This window comes from Sminthopsis crassicaudata, chromosome 3, assembly GCF_048593235.1.
Source record: "Sminthopsis crassicaudata isolate SCR6 chromosome 3, ASM4859323v1, whole genome shotgun sequence".
Lineage (NCBI taxonomy): Eukaryota > Metazoa > Chordata > Mammalia > Dasyuromorphia > Dasyuridae > Sminthopsis > Sminthopsis crassicaudata.
Genome location: NC_133619.1, coordinates 122011931 through 122031394, shown reverse-complemented (window position 1 = coordinate 122031394; position 19464 = coordinate 122011931). Strand labels below are relative to the sequence as shown.

General features: G+C 33.0%; 1 protein-coding gene across 3 annotated transcripts in view; it reads right to left on the bottom strand.

Moving 5' to 3' along the window:
- The window catches only part of SLAIN1 (SLAIN motif family member 1), a 79741-nt gene that overhangs the window by 34972 nt on the left and 25305 nt on the right, over positions 1-19464 (bottom strand). The gene's annotated exons all lie outside the window — the stretch shown is intronic.

Below are 19464 nucleotides of genomic sequence, written 5' to 3'. Positions count from 1 at the left end.
CCTACATAAAAATAAATAAATAAATAAACAAATAAATAAATAAATAAATAGATAAATAAATGAATAAATGAATAAATAAATAAATAAATAAGACAACTTAACCTAAATTACTTATTCAGTGCAACACTACCAAAGAATCATTTTGTGAGATGGAAAAAAATAACAAAATTCATCTGAAAGAAAAGGTCAAAAATATCAAGGGAATCAATTTTTTACAAGTGAAGGCCTACCAGCTTCAGACTTTAAAAGCTGTATTACCAAGCAAAAATGGTCAAAATTATCTAGTACTGGGTTAAGTGTTATCAGTACACAATACACAGGAGTAAATAGTCATAATAATCTAAAATGTGATAAATCCAAAGATATAAGCTTTTTGGATAAGAAAGAACTCTATATCTGACAAAAATTGCTGAGAAAACTGGAAAGTAATTGGGAAAAAAAATTAGACAAAAGCCAACATCTAACATTGTTTACACAGATAAGTTCAAAATGGATAAAAGATTTAGACATAGTGAATCATAAATAAAATAGGGTTACATAGAAAAATATACCATCAATCTATGGATAAGACTGGAGTTTATTTTTATTTTTTTCCCCCTGAGGCTGGGGTTAAGTGACTTGCCCAGGGTCACACAGCTAGGAAGTGTTAAGTGTCTGAGATCCACATTTGAACTCGGATCCTCCTGAATTCAGGGCTGGTGCTCTATCCACTGCACCACCTAGCTGCTCCAAGACTGGAGTTTATAACCAAATAAAAAGTAGAAAGAGGATCACAGAAAGTAAAATGAATATGCTAATGACATGGAATTCAAAAGCTTTTGCATAAATAAAACCAAGACAGTTGAAATAAGAAGAAAAAGAGGAAACTAGAAAAAAATTTAAAGAAGTTTCTTTGACAAAGATATACATATATATATATATGGAACTAAACCAGATTTATAAAAAAAAAAAAAAAAAAAAATATTCCCTAGTTGATCAATGGTCAAAGGATATAAACAGGAAGTTTCCAAGGGAAACAATCAATAGTCATATTAAAAAAATGTTCTAAATCACTACAGATTAGAGGAAATGTAAATCAAAACAACATTTGTATACTACTTTATACCTATCAGATTGGCAGCTATCATGATAGAAAAGGAAAATGACCAATGCTAGAGGAATGTGAGAATATAGGTACAATAATACACTATTGGTAGAGTGAATTAGTCCAACCATTATGGAGAATAATTTGGAACTACAAAGGGCCATAAAATTGTGTGTGTTCTTTTATCTAGCAATACTACTACTACATCCCAAAGAGATTTTGAAAAAACAAACAAACAAACAAAAAAAAAAACGCTAAGGAAACTTATATGTACAAAAACATTTATAGCAGCTCTCTTTTTGTGGTGGCAAAAAACTGGAAATTGATATGGAATGATTGTGCTAAAAGAAATAATAAGTCAGCCAGTTTCAGAAAAATCTGGGAAAACTTATATGAAACTCATTCAAAATTAAATGATCAGAACCAAAAGAATTATTGTAATAGCAAAAATGTGACAATGATCAATTGTGAAAGACTTAGCTCCTCTGATCAAGACAATGATTTCAGAAAATTCTAAAGGATCCATGATGAAAAATGCTATTCAATTCCAAAGCAATAACTAATGAAGTCTGAGTGCAGATTAAAGGATATTAATTTTTAAGCTTTCTTAAATTTTCTTTGTTTTTTAGTCTGTTTTTTGTTTGATTTTTGCAACTTGGATAATGTGGAAATGCATTTTGTATGACTTCACATGTATAACCAATATCAAATTGTTTACTTAAGAAGGGAGGGGAATGGGAGGAGGGAAATGAAAATTTGGAACTCAAATTTTTTAGAAGAATGTTTGTTTAAATTTATAAGTAAGAAATTTTAACACAATAAATAAAAATATGTTGAAAAAAGTCTCACAATGGAAAATCTGATAAAATCACAATGCCCAAAATATTCACTTCATTACTGCATTGTATTCAAAATAAGCAACAAAATAAAAATGTTACAAGAAACTTAGGATGTGGGCTCATCTACCTCTCCTGTTACCAAAAAAAAAAAAAAAAAAAAAGCAAATCCTAAATATTTTAGGATTTAAGTTTTTCCAATAATAGCAAATTATTTTAATATTTCCACCTTCATATTCAAGGTGATTCTTTTACTTCCTTCCCCCCCCCATCATCTCAGTTTGCTGTCTTCTTTCCAGATGTCTTTTCTGAATTATTATAACTACATAATTTATCACAGTGCCCTTGGAAGGCAGAAGAAAATGTCACAAAGCTGAGGACTAAAACAACAAGTTTTTCTTTTTAATACTTATATGACCTTAAGCAAAGTTCTTCATTTTACTGGGCCACATTTTTCTCATCTACAAAATAAGAAGATTTAACTAGTTGACCTCTAAGGTCTCATACAACTCTAAACCTATTATCTTATAACTAGTTCTCAGTTCATAGCACTCCTTCCCCAAACTACCTTGTATTTGTTTGAAAAAAAATATATGGAAACATATATACTTATATTGCTATATGTTATTAGATATACTATATATCATACATTGTAAATATATACATATATAAATATGCACATATAGTCTATATATATATATATATATATATATATATATATATATATATATACACACACACACACACAAATCCATAAAGTATAAAAATGGACAGATGTATATGGGTAGATTATATTATATATACATACATATATACACACCCATAAGTGTGTGTATACATAGGTATGTGTATGTGTGTATATGTATGTATGTATATATGTATATACCAAGAGTTTGGAGTCACCATGTCTTTTTAAGTGTACACATATCTACACATACACACACACACACACACACACACACACACACACAGGGTGACTGCACAGTAAAGTCTTGCTACAATTTTAAATTTAAAGATGCACTTATTTTAGACACCCAGGGAATACATATGTATTTGTGTTAAATATAATTTATGGAATTGAATCTTATAGAAATAGAAATATAAGCTACTTTAAGGCAGAGAGCCACCAGTTACTTTTGACTTTTTCTTCCCTGAATCTGGCACAGTGCCAGGCAGGTGGTAAAATGCTTATAAAAGGACACAATTGACTGTTAAGGAAGAGCAGTTAAGTCAGGACACTCCTGCAACAATCAATATTACAAAATGATCAGAATGTTAATACATAGACTGTGCCTGTGATAGCTAAAACTCAACCACTACTCCAGTTTCTAACAATGTTGTTTGCAGCAGTGGCTGGAGTTAACATACATTACAGAAGAGCTGACCCTTACAGAGGGCTAGCCATTGTTGAGTTACTAGGAATTTCTTAATAACAAGAGCTTTAGGAAAACACTGCACACTCCAGTTAGAAGTAATTTAGTTAACAAGGCAGAAGCATGGCCCTCCCAGTTTATATAAACACAGTTCTCAAGGCAAATATATGGCTTTGCTCACAAATTATTTATATTCAGGGCTTATTTCTATAAACTCTATGGTCCAAAATGTGAGGCTGTGCAGAAAGAACACTTTCTAATTCTTCTTGGTGGTTTTAATAATGTTCCCTCACTTATGACTAAATACAGAGTGCTCTGGAGAATTTTTTCTGTTTTTAAGGTTGTTCCTCCCTAAATCCATCAAATCTACAGGATGTGGCAATACTCCCTAAATTGAACACATTAAATGAAATCAAACTTTAAAAATGAAAAGAAGAGACTTTTAGAGCTGCACTGGCTTGTTTTTTTCATTACCTTACATTGTCAATAGAGGGTAAGATCTCAAAAGTAAGCCTGGCATACAACTAAACAAAGCCAGGTGATACATGCACTACCAAACTTAATGTGTTGTTCTTCCCTTTCTCTTTCTCGTTTTTATTATACACAACTTGCTATTCTTTTCAAATATATAACAAAATTATCATGTAATTTTTTCCATTCTTTTCTTCCCTCTCAATGTTTTGCTAGAATTAGATTTCTATTAGATTGAGAACCAAAAAGACTGCATTGGTCTTTCCATGAGTTCTCACAAAAGATATGAGAAATTTCTGAAACTGTAAGTTGTTTTCCTATAATTCTGCAGCCAATACTTTAAATGTAGTCTTTATAAACAACACAATTCATAGAGACATACCAGTATGCAGTTACAAAGTATTTTTCTAATACAGAAGCTCATTTATCCTCCAATCTTGCTATGTAAGTAAAAAACAGTATTATTGTCATAGCCATTTTACAAATGAGGAAGAGGTTAATTGTCTTATTCACTCTAAATCACATAGTTAATGGCAGAGTCAAAACATTAACCAGGATCTTCTGATGCATTAAATTAATATATGAATTATACTTAAAGCTTTGTGAAGGCAGCATTTTTTAAACATTAAGGCACAATATTAATAATAATGTAATAATAATAATAATAGATAGATAGAAAAACTTTCATTCAAAGCTGACCTCTAACCTATTGATGATGATAGACTAGTCCCTTAACTTCTCACTAATTTTTTCCTAATTTGGTCATTTAAACCAAATTGCTGATTGGTTAAAAAAAAATTTCTCTTTTTATTATTAATTTTTTATTTTGATAATATATGCATAGATAATTTTCAACATCCATCTTTGCAAAACCTTGTGTTCCAAATTCCCTCTCCTTTACCCCTTCTTCCTTAGACAATAAGTAATCCAATATATGTTAAACACGTGCAATTCTTCTATACATATTTCCACAATTATCATGCTGCACAAGAAAAGTCTGATCAAAAAGGAAAAAAAAATGAGAAAAAAAATGCAAATGAAGAGTGAAAAGTACTGTTTTGTGATTCACACTCACTTCTCACAATCCTCTCTCTAAGTGCAAATGGCTCTCTTCATCACTATGGCCTGTTGCAATATCCATCAGAATTGATCATATAATTGCCTTGTATAGTGATCTACTGGTTCTGCTCCCTTCACTTAGCATCAGTTTACGTAGATCTCTCCAGGCCTCTCTGAAATCATCCTGCTGATCATTTCTTACAGAACAATAATATTCCCATAACATTCATATATCATAACTTATTCAGCTATTCTCCAACTAATGGAGAATAGTTTCCAGTTTCTTGCCACTACAAAAAGGGCTACCACAAACATTTTTTGCACATATGGGACCCTTTCCTTCTTTTATGATCTCTTTGGGATACAAGCCCAGTAGAGACACTGCTGAATCAAATGGTATGCATGGTTTAACAGCCTTTTGGGCACAGTTCCAAACTGCTCTCCAGAATGGTCGAGTCAGTTCACAACTTCACTAAATGTATTCATGTCTCAGTTTTCCCACACCCCCTCCAACATTCATCATGATCTTTTCCTGTCATCTTAGCCATATGAGAAGTATATAGTACTACCTCAAAGTTGTCTCAATTTGCATTTCTCTGGTGAATAGTGATTTAGAGTACCTTTTTATATGACTAGAAATGGTTTTAATTTCTTCATTTGAAAATTGTCTGTTCATATCCTTTGACTATGTATCAATTGGAGAATAGCTTGAATTCTTATAGATTTGAGTCAATTCTCTATATATTTTAAAAATGAGTCCTTTATCAGAGCCCTTGAATGTAAGAATTTTCTCCCAATTTATTGCTTCCTAGAAAAAAATTCTTAATGAGGAGCTCCCTAGATATCAGGGCAGAGCAAACCTATATAAATGTGTCAGCATCATAAGGAAACACACACACACACACACTTTGACAAGTGGATATATTAAAGTCAATTGTCTATTTTTGTCTTCTAAACTATACCAGTGATTCCACAAATCCATCTTTATTAGTTGACTAAATGTTTTCCACAGTTAATGGGTATTCTACATATCTCCCTATTTCAAACAAAAGATAAGAGAATCTTAGAATTATAGCTTTTTTATGTTAAAGTATATGTTAAATGCAATATATGTATACATATTTATACAGTTATCTTGCTGCACAAGAAAAATCAGATTTAAAATGAGGTAAAAATAATCTGAGAAGGAAAACAAAAATGCAAGGGGACAATAACAGAAGTCATGGAAATGCTATATTGTGACCCACACTCTTTTCCCATAGTTCTTTCACTGGGTATAGCTGTTTCTCTTCATTACTGAACAAATGGAGCTCATTTGATTCATCTCATTTTTGAAGAGAGCCACAACCTTCAGAATTGATCATCATGTAGTATTGTTGAAGTATATAATGATCTCATGGTTCTGCTCATTTCACTTAGCATAAGTTCAGATAAGTCTCTCCAGACTTTTCTGAAATCATCCTGCTGGTCATTTCTTACAGAACAATAATATTCCATAACATTTATATGCCATAATTTATTCAGCCATTCTCCAACTGATGGGCATCCATTCAATTTCCAGTTTCTAGCCACTACAAAAAGGGCTGCCACAAACATTTTTTGCACATATGGGTCCCTGTCTCTTCTTTAGTATTTCTTTGGGCTATAAGCCCAGTAATAACACTGCTAGATCAAAGGGTATACACAGTTTGATTACTTTGTGAGCAAAGTTCCAAATTGCTCTCCAGAATGGTTGGATGCATTCACAATTCCACCAAAAATGTATCAGTGTCCCAGTTTTCCCACATCCCCTTCAACATTCATCATTATCTTAGCCAATCTGACAGGTGTGTAGGAGTATCTCAGAGTTGTCTTAATTTACATTTCTCTGATCAATAATGATTTGAAGCATTTTTTCCATATGGCTAGAAATAGTTTTTCAATTTCTTCATCTGAAAAATGTCTATTCATATCATTTGACCATTTATCAAATGGAGAATGGCTTGATTTCTTATAAAATTAGAGTCAATTCTCTATATATTTTGGAGATGAGGCCTTTATCAGAATTTTTAACTGTAAAAATGCTTTCTCAGTTTATTGTTTCCATTCTAATCTTGTCTGCATTAGTTTTGTTTGTACAAAAACCTTTTTTAACTCGATATAATCAAAATTTTCTATTTTGTGATCAATAATGCTCCCTAGTTCTTCTTTGGTCACAAATTTCTTCCTCCTCCACAGATTTGAGAGGTAAACTATCCTATGTTCTTCGAACTTATTTATAATCTCATTCTTTATGCCTATATCATAAACCCATTTTGTCCTTATCTTGATGTATGATGTTAAATGTGGGTCAATACCTAGTTTCTGCCATACTAATTTCCAATTTTCCCAGCAGTTTTTGTCAAACAGTGAATTCTATCCCAAAAGCTGGGGTCTTTGGGTTTGTCAAACACTAGATTATTATAATATACATATTGTCCTGTGAACCTAACCCCTGATCAACTAACTAGTCTATTTCTTGGCCAATACCAAATGGTTTTGGTGATCGCTGCTTTATAATATAGTTTTAGATCTGGTACAGCTAGGCCACCTTCAGTTGAATTTTTTTTTTTTTTTTTTTTTTTTTTTGTCATTAGTTCCCTTGAAAGTCTTGACCTTTTGTTTTCCAGATGAATTTTGTTATCATTTTTTCTAGGTTATTAAGATAGTTTTTTGGGAGTCTGATTGGTATAGCACTAAATAAATAGATTAGTTTAGGTAGTATTGTCTTCTTTATTATATTCGCTTGACCTATCTAGGAGCACTTAATATTTTTTCCAATTGCTTAGATCTGACTGTATTTGTGTGGAAAGTATTTTGTAGTTTTGCTCCTATGAACCATAGCTTTTGATATAGAAGGAACCTTAAGACAGTAAATTCAACCTCCTATCTTTTACAGATAAGGAAGCTAAGGCACAGAAAGATAAGGTGTAATAGCCCCATAGCTAACAATGGCAGAGAATACTGTAAATGAGTTTTTCTTGAAAAAATCCAAAAGTTCTTCTACTGTGCCATGGGGTTAATGGTTGTATCAATTATAAAGGGAAATAAAATTTTTTCCCCACAAGTTGGTTCTGTAACCAAAGGAAAGCAGTTGGTTAGATGTAGCCTCTTCTCTCTATAGTTCTCTCTAGACTATTCCTTTCCTTTGAGACACTGGCTGAGATCCCCATCAAAACAATCTGTACATCCAATGTGCATCTGAACTAGCTAAAAAAAAAAAAAAAACCTAGAGAACCTTTTCATTCCTTCTCAAAACCTTCTTTGTTCTTTCTCCTCTACCCTTTCAGCTGGGAACTTTGCCTCATATTTTACTTGGGGGGGGGGGAAATGAGACCATTCTTCAAGAGCACCCTTTCTCCCCTCCTCCTCATCTCACATCATTCGGATTCTTTCCACCATTTTACCTCTGTCTCGCTTTTCACAGCCCTCCCTTTTTAGGATCCCTCCCCCACCTTAAAGATCCTCCCCTTATTTTATCCCTTTTCCTCGAAATTCTGTATTCCCTTCCTTAGCTTACTCCTTCCTCACTTTTCAATGAAGTGGAAGAAGTTTCACCATAAATCGAATATGTCTATTGATACACGCTATGTTCATCTCCCTCCTTTCTTTCTCTCAGATATAATAGGTTACCTTTGCCTCTTCATGAGATGTAGTACCACCACTTTATACTTTTTTATGATATAACCTCTGTCTCATGTGAAGAGGTAGTCCTCCCTGCTGAGGCAAAACTCTCTAGAACATCATCCCTAGTAAACTTCCTCATCTATCACCCACACTCTTATTTATCATCAGTATCATCTCATCCCTAATATGATAAAGATCTCCTACTCAGGAATACCATATGTTCTACCACTTCTTTATCTGTTCTCTTTTTATTTGGGAAACCAGAAAAAGAAACTATTTTCACAGCAATTTGTCATTTTGTTTTACTAGTAAAGGGCATGCAGATTCATGTTGATAATAACTATCATTATAATAACTTCATAAGCTTTTGTTCTGTAACATGCACAGGAAAGGTCTCCCCATGAAGAATACATTAAGTTATAAATTCATTTTGTAACCTGGGCAGAGAGGTTTGGTCATTTAACAAAGATTTTTTAATAACAAATAGTAGCATACTGAACAAAGAAAACACATTTTATGTATTCCTAGACATAAAGTGCTAATTTTTGAGAAGAGAGAAAACATTTAGAAATTTAGAAAATAAGGTCTAAGTAAAAATCAGCTATTTAGCTCATAAGAAAAAATACACTCATACAAACACACACACACACACCAAGTTGTTCAAATGTCAAACAGATATTTTAAGGACAGACAACACGGTAATTGGTTTAAACTGAGATTTCTAAAGGAATAAACTATACAACATTAAAATTGATTGTTGACGTAAGATCTGGAATCTATTTTGATAAAGATATTTAAGAATAAATTCAGTCTGATATAGTTTTGAGTTCAGGGTTACAGACCATATGAAATACTAAAGCATAGAAAACAAAATAGAATATAATCAAGTGCTAAATTATTAGCAAAAATCATGATGTTTAGACATGATTACTGGGATATTTAATAAAATTTAGTCAGAAAAGCCAAGATGAAATTCTAGCACTGCAAATTATATATGTGCTTGAACTAAATAGTTCCAATGACCCTTACAACTTTAAATCTATGGTCCTATGCTTGTGCCATAAATCCTAACTCTTGATTCACCACAAAAATTTTCAGTCAAGTTTCTCATACTATGAAGTATTACAATATTTCAGAAAGAGTTGACTAATGTGGCTGGAACACAAGGGTAGACTTCATATGAAGAACTGGAGAATAGATAAGATTTAATTGAGAGGTAGTATGATACCTATAGGATCAGTCTTATACTCTAACACAAACTACTGTGTGATCATGACCATATCACTTTTTTGCCCCCCAAAACATATGTGTGAACTTCATTTTCCCCCCTTTCCCCCAACCCTCCCCTAGATGGCAAACAGTCCAATATATGAAACATGGTGGAAATATATGTTAAATCCAATATATGAATACATATTTATGCATAGGTATTATACATACATATTGTGTCACACAAGGGAAAAAAAAGAGAGAGAGAGAGAAGCAAAATAAAATGCAAGCAAACAACAACAAAAAGAGTGAAAATGCTAACCTCTCACAAACCCAGGCACCTAAATCTATAAGTTAAAGAAGAGTTGCTGAACCATATGGCATGAGTAAAAGTGTCTTTTCATGATTGAAATTCCTGACATAAATGAAATCAGAGTTGGTGAAAACAATTTGAAAAAGCTGGAGTGTGATTTAGGCATTGAAACTGAAAAAAGGCATGAAGAAAGGAAAGGGGACTGAATATACACAAAGGGTCTCATCTGATCGAACCAGAAAATTTTCGGTTAAGGGAAATGATGGAAAATAAGGGTTATTGGGATCATTTTTGAGGGAATTAAGGTAGAAAATGTAGAAAAAGGAACTCAGACCTAATAGAGGAGGTTATTAAGGGAACTATTATCAGTTGGTAAGCACTGAGACTTATATGATGAAATGCACCCCACTTAGCAGGCCTTCTGATGTAGCTGGAAAATAATGAGAAAATATACAAACTACATAAGTAAGAATGAATTTAAATTTTCTGATCTGGGAAAATCTTCTTGCAAGTGAGGTTAGAATTAGAGTTAGAATGAAGGAACTATTGGTTTTTGTTTTATTAAAAGTTACAACAACAAAAAGATTTTTCAGTAGGATGAGAATTCAGACAGAAGCTTGTTAAATCAAGAAAAACAAAAGTAGTGAATACAGTTAGTCAGTAGGTCAGTCAATAAATATTAAGAACCTACCATCAAGTACTAGATTAGGTACTGGGAATACAAAAAATATATAAAAACAAAAGCAGTCCCTGCCTTCAAAGAACTTAGGATCCAATAGGGAAAAATAGCACACACTAAGAAGACAAAAGTGGGGGGGGGGGGGAAGAGCATGATGAAGAAATCCAAAGAATTCCAAAAATATTATGTAGCTGAAGGGAAAAGGAGAAGAAAAACTGTGCTGAGCCCCATCTTTAAACAGAGGTCCTAGAGCCAACTACCACATCCTCCAATCAGATAGTACAATCAAAGCAGCAGAGGGTACTGATGAAATATGAGTTCTAGGCAGATTCCATCATATAGGACAATGATATTTCCTCAAAGATGAGTTTCCTGAGGATGGAAAAATGCAAGATGGAGAATTTCAAAGAAATCTAAAAGTAGTACACTACTGGGAAATACATAATGCTGTATACTTAGAGAACCTGAATTCAAATCCCACTTCCAGCATTTACTGTGCTACTTTAATTAAGTCTTTCAGGGAAATCCTTGACCTTAATTTCTTTATCTGTAAGAGTAAGAAGTTGAATTAAATGATCTTCATAGTCCCTTCCAATTCCACATTTATAATTTTTACTCCAAAATTAGTGCTCCTATGCACAGTATCTTCTCAAAGAAATAGAGGTGTACACAAGGTAAACTGAGAGGCCAGATATGACTAAACCATAATCTCTATGTTTTTCATACTGTCTTTTTCATCATGTGGAAGCATCTTTACTTAACATAGAGATGGAATGAATAATCAGAGAAGACAATTCACAGAAAATTGCCTTAGTAGAAAACCTTTACCATATTGCCTCATTGGGAGAGGGGGGAAGGAGGGGAGGTGACTTATAAAGAGAAACTAGGACCTTTCCACTTCTCAACCCATCCTCCCTGAGCCCCATGTGAAAATTTTGGGATGATAACACTCATTACATCTTATCTCCAAAGTTAAATTATTATGAACTGATAGGTTAGAAAATCCATTAAACACAACATAAAACAAAATTGCCTATATCCCCTAAATTGCATATTTTAAAATTTCAACTGTATTCAGGAAAGGCTTTTCAATACTATTTTATATTTTTCAATGTTCTGTTATCAAATGTTATAAATATATAATTTTGAGACTGAACAGATCAAAGTCTTCTTCACTTTTGAAAACATGAATTATATGAATTCAGTTATACTTTAAACAACCATCACTTTGACCGTCTTCAGAATTTGAAAAATATTGACATGGAATGCATGGAATCATACAGTAAATATGAAAGAATTGGGTAAAAAAATGTTTCCAGATTTATCCAACTGCAGATGAACATGAGACATTGGCCAAGTTATCCAGTAAAGTTTTCTTTGCTATTAAACTCATCCCAAAGTATAACTATCCATTCTAGAAATACTTTCTCTAGGAAGCAGTCATTATGTTACAATAATTCACTATCTTCATGCCCTTCAGCATGTTACTGCTTCCCCACATTATCTGTAACTGCTGACAAGAACATTGTAACTTTCAGGTTCTAGTATGTATTTAAAATGTACTAGTTCATGCTGTTCAAGATCTCAGTATTCTTGGGTCAAGCAAATTCAAGAAAGCCTTCCTTCCATCTCCTATCACAACCAGGCAGAAGTACCAAGACTCCCCATTAAACTTAATCTTCTACACTTGCTTATTTCTTCTGAAGGTACAATATGTGTAGGCTTCTAACTTAAAAATCATTTAAAATGTGTTTTTGTTCTGTACCATTTATTATTTCCCATAATATTCTCCCCTCCTCCAAGCCTCCCTAAAGGGTATAAAAATAAGAAGGAAAAAAAAAAAAACCCAGCAAAACTTAACATTAAAAATCTGACACATTCAGAGTTCCAAATCCATGTTATTCTTCCCATCCTCCTCCCCAACTAATCAGGCAATGAAATAGTAGAGAGAGTGTGTCTTTCATATCTCTTTGGTACCAAGTTTGTGCATTATAATTTCACATAATCTAGTTCTTAGTTATTGGTCTGCAATTTATATTGTTATAGTTATTACTTATAACAAAAATATACATGCTCTTTTAATACTTGCTTTTTGCTTCTTTTCTGTCGATTTTTTCTACTTATTTTTATATTCTAAATTGATTCTTTTTTTGGCTTCTTTAAAAAGACCCTCCAATATAGATTCAATTTTTTTTTCTATGTTCTAGGTTTTTAAACCTTCTGTGTTACTCAATCATTTTTCAGACATATCCAAATCTTGTGACCCCATTTGGGATCTTCTTAGCAAAGATACTGGAATAACTTGCCATTTCATTCCCCAGCCCATCTTACAGATGAAGAAACCAAGGCAAATAAGATTAAGCGACTGTCCTAGGATCATAGAGCTAGGAAGTACCTGAGGCCAGATTTGAACTCAACAAGATAAGTCTTCCTGACTCTAAGTCTGGGACTCTATTCACTGAATTACATAGTTGCCCCATTTTTATACTGGGAGCTATAAATTCTGATAGTCATTTCTTTTTTTTTCCCCTACAGGTATTTTTTCCAATCATTCTAGAATTTCTTGTATATTTCCCCTGCTCTCTTGGAATCCCATAAAATTTTATCAAAACTTACTTATCTTATTAAAATTATTTAATTTTCCTTCATCCTATTAGTATTAGTATTAGTATTCCCCTTTCCTTCTACTTTCTAGGATCCTCCTTTTGATTTATCTGTTTGTACACAGAGTTTCTGTTGACTTCTCTTCCTACTAAAATCTCTATTTCAACATTTCCCCTCCCTCTACATTCTCCGGTTTTTTTTTTTTTTTTTTTTTTGTTTTTTTTTACTCCTTCCCTGGACTATAAAGTTTCCTAAGCCTCCTTGTAGACTGAGATTTAGTGTTCACTGGGTTAGATTTCTGTCCTTGGTAACCTCAGGGGGAGGAGATACACACACACACACACACACACACACACACACGCACTCTCCCTCTCTTTCTTTCCCTCTCCCCTTCACATATACTTTCCCTCATTCAAGTGAGTTTCAGTCCTCTTCCCTTCAAGTCCAGTATAATCGCATATACTGGCTCAGTTTCTTGCCCTGGTATTCATTTGAATCCCTTCTTCCCTTTTATTGCTAGGCTAAATTGCTCACTACTACTTCTTGCAGTTTGGGAGGAAGATCAGGAACATATTCTGGGCAGATTTTCTGCAGATATCTCATGAAACCCCTAGTCTAGAAACAGCCCCAGGGAGGATTCAGCATGCTTCCCTTCCCAACTCTCCTCTTACCCTCTTGTTGCCTCAAGGTAGTGTGAGTACAGGATGAGTTATACACACAAAGTTTTCATAACAAGGAGAAAATTCCAATATGAAACTAAAGCACAGTTTCACAGCATCCATTTATTCTTACATGCAGGGATTGTGAAGGCAGGTAAGGGAAGAATGTCAAGTAAGCACTAAGGATTAGCAGTCTCTGATATTAATTTATATGGATTCTAACTTGATCAGCATATTTTTCTTTACCTCATGAATATAGCTGTAATTTTTCTATATCCAATATATAATTATTCTTTTTCTGAAATATATAATATTTGCACTATATCCAATATATAATATATCTAATATATAATTACTTTTTTCTGAATTCTGGAGAAAAGCCACCTTCTTACTGGTGCCAAGAACCCAAACTCTTGAAAATTCTTGATGCGGTCTGTTTCCCTCTCCTCCTACATATCAATTGTAATGCCTCAAATAATCTTGCCTCCATACTCTCTCAAATCTATGTGCTTCTTTTCATTCATATGGTTACCACTATATTTCAGTCTATATCATCTCTTTGTCTGGACAACTATAACAATCTAAGTGGCCTCCATGCTCACAGTCCTTTCTATTCCATTCCTTCCACATAACTGCCAAAATAATCTTCTTTAAGAATAAATCTGGGGGCAGCTAGGTGGCGCAGCCCTAAAGTCAGGAGGACCCAAGTTTAAATTTGATCTCAGACATTTAACACTTCCTAGCTGTGTGACCCTGGGCAAATCACTTAACCCCAATTGCCTCAGCAAGGGACAAATAAAATAAAATAAAATAAAATAAATCTGACCAGGACATTCAGTAGCTTTCATTGCCTATAAGATAAAAGATAAGTTCCTTATCTGGCACTTAATCTAGCTCTACTTTTCTATTATTGTTTCATAAGCCACATTCTAGATAAGCCAGACTATTAGCTCCTCACTAAACAATATTCTCTCTATCACTTACCTCTCACCTTTGTATAAAGCTTCCCTCCCCCAGCCCTACTGCCTGGAATGTACTCCCTTTTCAACTTTAGTTCTCAGAATCTTTGTCCTCCAAGACTCAGCTCAAATATTATCTCTCTACTGAATTATTCTCCAATGTTCCTTCCTCCCCATTCATGCAATCATTAATCTCTCTCTCTCTTCAATTTTCTTTGTGGTATACAAATACTATGTATTTCATAAGTGTAGAAACTATTCTGTTCCCATAATTGTATCCATGATATCTTGCTACAGAAACTTGGAAGTTGTTTGTTAAACTGAATTGAAGGTTATTAAAAAGATTGAAAGATACAAACTCAATATTTCAATTGAGAGCACACCTTCCAAAAAGGCCTAAACTCTAAACCAAATTAAGAAAAATTTCTTATTGAAGAAAAAACTGGGGACAGTTCCCAACAAATTATTTCCATAGGCATCTGAGCAAGTAATATTTCAAAATAACTAATGTATAAGTAAATTCAGGTTTTCTTAAGAAATACCTCCCTCAACAGAGAAAAGAAGTAAAACAAAATAGAGAACTACAATAAATACTAATAAGAAAAAAAATCATGAACTAGATATATGTATATACACACATACATACATATATATAAATAACATATATATACACATATAAAGATATGTATATATGTGTATATATATATATATGTATGTATGTATTCATATACAGGTGTAGGTATGTGTGAGGGTGGTTATATTCACAAAAGCCTTCAATGATAAAGATACAGACATTAGGGACAACCAACCTAATCCAATCCCTTGAGAACATAGTCCTGTCCATTTCATCCAGTGTTACTTTAATCTCTAAAGCTAAGAAATTTATATAATGGACAGTAGGGATTTCACAGAGCCCCACAGCCTTCCACCTACCACCCACCCCCACCCCAAATCTAAAATTAAAATTGCATGCCAGAAAGTAACAACTAGCAATATATCTGGGATTTCTCTGGGTTGTGCTTCTCAAAGGATAGAGAATTTTTATGAAAGTTTCCTAAAATGAACTATTTAGAAAATGGCAAAGTAACTAATGCCTAGAAATCTGAGCTGAAGGAGACAGCATCTTAGGCTGTGTAAGAGAAGGCCTGGCTGTGCTCCAGGAGACAGATGCTTGATAAGCTTCTTAACTTCTTCTTGGCTGAATTGCTATAGCTTTTAAAAACTAAATAGCCATCTTAAAACTTATTGAAGGCCATATATTCAGCATTTTGAGTGGATATGAATTGCCTCCTTTCATTGGTTAGGATTAAAGGGCAATACTTCAGTCAAATTAAATTAGACAAGAGAGTAACTCAGCATTATGTATAAAGATTTCAGAAAAGCCTCAAAGTAAAGGGTGAAAGTTGTCCTCATTTAGTTGGGACAAGGTCCCAGGAGGGACAGATGATCACTAGAGAAATACGACCTAAATGTGCATTGTCACAGTCAAAAAAAAAAAAAAAAAAAAATACTACCCAGCACATTAAAATATGACCTGTTTTGATTCATCTAGTAAGAATACTCAGCTGTAATAAGCTATACCACTATACCAAATAATTTATTAATTGAACCATACACAGGATGCTTGTAATGGTCAGATATTCAAGTAATGTCTAAGTACTTATATTTCTTAATTTCATATCAGTGATATAAATTGACTTTGCTGGATACTTGTTGGATATTTAGGATTGAAGACACAAACGTTTTTTACAAATTTACCTTATAAAGATTTCCATTTTGCTATGGGAAGTTATAGAATTATAGTATGATCTCCACCATAACAAAATCTGAGACTACAGTTACTGAATCTAGAGAAAGATGAGCAAAATCAGAGGCAGATATTTTAGAATTGAATAACTATTAAATAGATACTGTGAGAAAGAGCAAGGAAAGAAAAGTTCAGGAAGGCAGTCTGAATTTGTTGTTTATTGTTAAACAATGTGTTGCATTATTATAAATTTATAATAACTGTCATTAACTTCATACATATAAAATATATTACAGCATATAATATAACATATCTACTTATATGTCTTATTATAAATATAACGTGTAACTTTATATATACAAATGTTTGACAAAGAAAATATTACATTACAGTAAGAACCATGACCTAAGAGTCAAGATATGACATCATTAGGTCATATGGAAAAGATCAAGTGGCATAGTATCTAAACCAATGAACTTGAAATCATGAAGACCCAAGTTCAAATCTTTCCTCAACTACTTTTTCTAACCATGTGACCCCAGAAAAGCCACTTAACATATCTCTGACTTAGTTTCCTCATCCTAAAAATTGGGATAATAAAAAGCATGAGGTAATTGGGGGAATTAGGATAACAAATGGCTAGTTGCAGGAACTGAATGAACTATAGTAGGTCCAGTTTGTGGAATCAATCCTGGAGCTACCTTAGTTCTATTCAATTATGAGTCTAGTGAAGCTTCTATCGTGTGAGAAAATACTTCATTTGTGGGAACTGAGAGAAAGCCTTATTGCAGTTTGACTCTAATCTTGCATGGCTAGGAAGCTGGAGTATCCCTACCTTCTGCTTAGGGACTCTTAACCAAAGACTTAGGTAGTGGTGACCAGAAATCCAGTCAGATCCAAAGATTGATGCAAGGAGCTCTCATAATTTTAGATCTTAGGCAACCCATATGTCTCATCTGAAAAGTAGCCTCACAATGATCAATCAGGTATTGTTTATGTGTTCCTTTGATTGTCCACAGATACATGTGGGGAAAATGGGATATCTCTTTTTCTGTTTTCAGGCTATTGCACATGTTCACTCTCTCCCTCTCAACTTGGAAAGTCCCTAATCTTTAATTCAATTAGAAATAAGACTCTTAGAAGAGAACATAAGAATACATACACACTCCCAAACACCTCCACTTACACACAAACATCTTTGAACACTCCCTAATATATTCCTTGTTTTCAATATGGAGAAAAGAGATGAACTTCAATTTTTTTTTTTTTTTAAACATAACACTCTTAATGTTTTCCTTGTTTGGTATAAGTAGTCCTTTCCTCAATCTCTTATCCTGGACTCAATTTTCTATACTATTGTAAATGTAACACAAGGAACACCTGAGATTTATTGACTTCTGCTTACAGACACACTTACTTTAAGCCTTCCTGTCCAAAGAGTACAACTAGTTACTTGCAGTCAAACAACTGTGTTCTGTTCTGGTATTATTGTTCCCTAATAGAACGCTGAAGCGAGAAATATTTATTCCCCCTGCACAAAAGTTATAGTGGGAGTTAAATTAAAGCATGAACTTCAGCATTTATCTTACTTTCAAAAAAAAGTGGTTCTTGTAACAGAACCATTTTTAAGGAAATAGATTCACATGGAAATGTTTAAAGTGTAAACTATTTTAAAAATCCCTTTTCAAATATCACATGACTTTTATGCTATTTATTCTGTTTACAATATTAACTTTTTTGCCTTTTGTTAATGAAATAAAGATTCTATAATACCAATCTATGATACCAAACACAAGTTTATATTAAATGATTTACATTTAACTTTTTAACGTTTTGAAAATGCAACATATTTTTATCTTATCCTAAAGGTAGATATGTTGTAGGATTTCATTTTTGAATAGCTGTTTTATGTAAGGTCTTATTTTGAAACAAATAATGTCACAGAATTATATATAACAATATATGAAGTGCCTACTGTTTATAACTATTATATTCATGTAACTTACAATATAATGGGAGGATGTGGCATATACACTAACATGAAGCATGATGTGTACATAAGAAGAAAAAGAATTGTGCATTCTAACGGAGATAAAGGCATTAATGATTAAAGGAGATTGGATAACCTAATGAGAAGAGATGACATTTGAGTTGGGCTTTTACAAATTTCAGAAATTCAACAAAAAGCAGGCTCAAGGAAAGAAAAGAATTTATTCTAGTCATAAGAAATGTTACTAACAAAAGTATAAGAAGGACAAAATAGGGAATAAAAAGGGGATGGGAACAGTTCTGTTTAGTTGCAACCAAGAATATATGAGAGGGAGCAATCTTAAATATGACTGGAAAGACAAGAGTTTAAGTTCTGGAGGGCCTTAAATCTGACAAAGAAGTTTTAGGGAAAAGGGTCAAAATAGAGTTCCCAATAAAAAGTGACATAGCTAGATCCATGCATAAAGAAAAGAAAGAAAAGCAAGAGAAAGCACGAAGAAGACTTCAAGGAACCTATTTCTAAAAGACAATAGTCCAGGTCAGTGATAATAAACCTAGAGAAGTTTTTAACATTGAAGAGCAAAAATAAAAATAAATAAATAAATAGATAAATAGATAAATAAATAAATAAATAAATAAGTGGGTACCGAAAACAAATCTGAAGAGAGTTTCATTGGTCATTGAATTTGGCTACTGAGTGTCTAAATAAAAGAATATAAAATAGAACTGAAAATAAGGAAACAGACAACTCAGCCCAATTCCCCTCATTTCACAGATGAGAATACTAAAGTCCAGGGAGAGGAAATAATTTGTCATGATAATGTTTATAGTAAGTAA